The sequence below is a fragment of the Anomaloglossus baeobatrachus genome, chromosome 1 (genome assembly GCF_048569485.1).
Source record: "Anomaloglossus baeobatrachus isolate aAnoBae1 chromosome 1, aAnoBae1.hap1, whole genome shotgun sequence".
Classification (NCBI taxonomy): domain Eukaryota; kingdom Metazoa; phylum Chordata; class Amphibia; order Anura; family Aromobatidae; genus Anomaloglossus; species Anomaloglossus baeobatrachus.
The window spans coordinates 893,515,325-893,517,824 of NC_134353.1; the positions used below are offsets into that span (position 1 = coordinate 893,515,325).

Below are 2,500 nucleotides of genomic sequence, written 5' to 3' on the forward strand. Positions count from 1 at the left end.
CTGTGTGTGTGTGTGTGTGTGTGTCTGTCTGTGTGTGTGTGTCTGTCTGTGTGTGTGTCTGTCTGTGTGTCTGTGTGTGTGTGTGTCTGTCTGTGTGTGTGTCTGTCTGTGTGTCTGTGTGTGTGTGTGTCTGTCTGTGTGTGTGTCTGTGTGTGTGTGTCTGTGTGTGTGTCTGTGTGTCTGTGTGTGTCTGTGTGTGTCTGTGTGTGTCTGTGTGTGTGTGTCTGTGTGTGTGTCTGTCTGTGTGTCTGTCTGTGTCTGTCTCTGTGTATCTGTGTGTGTCTGTGTGTGTCTGTGTGTGTGTGTCTGTGTGTGTGTCTGTCTGTGTGTCTGTCTGTGTCTGTCTCTGTGTATCTGTGTGTGTCTGTGTGTGTCTGTCTGTGTGTGTCTGTGTGTGTGTCTGTCTGTGTGTCTGTCTGTGTGTCTGTCTGTGTGTGTGTGGCTGTCTGTGTGTGGCTGTCTGTGTGTCTGTCTGTGTGTGGCTGTCTGTGTGTCTGCTGTCTGTCTGTGTCTGTGTGTCTGTTTGTGTGTGTGTGTGTCTGTGTGTCTGTCTGTGTGTCTGTGTGTGTGTGTCTGTGTGTGTCTGTGTCTGTGTCTGTGTGTCTGTCTGTGTGTGTGTCTGTCTCTGTGTGTCTGTCTGTGTGTGTGTGTCTGTCTGTGTGTCTGTCTGTGTGTCTGTCTGTGTGTGTCTGTCTGTGTGTGTGTCTGTGTGTGTCTGTCTGTGTGTGTCTGTGTGTGTGTCTGTGTGTGTCTGTCTGTGTGTGTGTCTGTCTGTGTGTGTGTGTGTCTGTCTGTGTGTGTCTGTGTGTGTGTGTCTGTGTGTGTGTGTCTGTCTGTGTGTCTGTCTGTGTGTGTGTGTGTCTGTGTATGTGTGTTTCTGTCTGTCTGTGTGTCTGTCTGTGTGTGTCTGTGTCTGTGTGTGTCTGTCTGTGTGTGTGTCTGTCTGTGTCTGTGTGTGTCTGTCTGTGTGTGTGTCTGTATGTATGTGTGTGTCTCTCTGTGTGTGTGTGTGTCTGTCTCTGTGTGTCTGTGTGTCTGTCTGTCTGTCTGTGTGTGTCTGTGTTTGTGTGTCTGTCTGTGTCTGTCTCTGTGTCTGTCTGTGTCTGTCTGTGTGTGTGTTTCTGTCTGTGTGTGTCTGTGTGTGTGTGTGTGTGTGTCTGTCTGTGTGTCTGTCTGTGTGTGTGTGTGTCTGTCTGTGTGTCTGTCTGTGTGTGTGTGTGTGTGTCTGTGTGTCTGTGTCTGTCTGTGTGTCTGTCTCTGTGTCTCTGTGTGTGTGTCTGTGTGTGTCTGTCTGTGTGTTTCTGTCTGTCTGTGTGTGTGTCTCTGTGTGTGTGTGTGTCTGTCTGTGTGTCTGTGTCTGTGTGTGTCTGTCTGTGTGTGTCTGTCTGTGTGTGTCTGTCTGTGTGTGTCTGTCTGTGTGTGTCTGTCTGTGTGTGTCTGTCTGTGTGTGTCTGTCTGTGTGTGTGTCTGTCTGTCTGTGTGTGTGTCTGTCTGTGTGTGTGTCTGTCTGTGTGTGTGTCTGTGTGTCTGTGTGTGTGTCTGTCTGTGTTTGTGTGTCTGTCTGTCTGTCTGTGTGTGTGTCTGTGTGTGTCTGTGTGTGTGTCTGTCTGTGTGTCTGTCTGTGTGTCTGTCTGTGTGTGTGTGTGTGTCTGTCTGTGTGTCTGTGTGTGTGTCTGTCTGTCTGTGTTTGTGTGTCTGTCTGTGTGTGTGTCTGTGTGTGTGTGTGTCTGTCTGTGTGTGTCTGTGTGTCTGTGTGTGTGTGTGTGTGTCTGTCTGTGTGTCTGTCTGTGTGTGTGTCTGTGTGTGTGTCTGTCTGTGTGTTTCTGTGTGTGTGTGTGTCTGTCTGTGTGTCTGTGTGTGTCTGTCTGTGTGTGTGTCTGTCTGTGTGTTTCTGTGTGTGTGTGTGTCTGTCTGTGTGTCTGTGTGTGTCTGTCTGTGTGTGTCTGTCTGTGTGTGTGTGTGTCTCTCTGTGTGTGTGTGTCTGTGTGTGTGTGTGTGTCTGTCTGTGTGTGTGTGTCTGTCTGTGTGTCTGTGTGTGTGTCTGTCTGTGTGTCTGTCTGTCTGTCTGTGTGTGTGTGTGTGTCTGTGTCTGTGTGTGTCTGTGTCTGTGTGTGTGTCTGTCTCTGTGTGTCTGTCTGTGTGTGTCTGTCTGTGTGTGTGTCTGTGTGTCTGTCTGTGTGTGTCTGTCTGTGTGTGTCTGTCTGTGTGTGTGTTTCTGTCTGTGTCTGTCTGTGTCTGTCTGTGTGTGTGTTTCTGTCTGTGTGTGTCTGTGTGTGTCTGTGTGTGTGTCTGTCTGTGTCTGTCTGTGTGTGTGTTTCTGTCTGTGTGTGTCTGTCTGTGTGTCTGTCTGTGTGTGTGTGTGTGTGTGTGTGTCTGTGTGTCTGTGTCTGTCTGTGTGTCTGTCTCTGTGTCTCTGTGTGTGTGTCTGTGTGTGTCTGTCTGTGTGTTTCTGTCTGTCTGTGTGTGTGTCTCTGTGTGTGTGTGTGTCTGTCTGTGTGTC

The 2,500-nt window shown here is 49.4% G+C and overlaps 1 protein-coding gene across 1 annotated transcript in view; it reads left to right on the top strand.

The window, feature by feature from the left end:
• C1H5orf34 (chromosome 1 C5orf34 homolog) overlaps positions 1-2,500 on the top strand; it is a 107,859-nt gene that overhangs the window by 9,047 nt on the left and 96,312 nt on the right. The gene's annotated exons all lie outside the window — the stretch shown is intronic.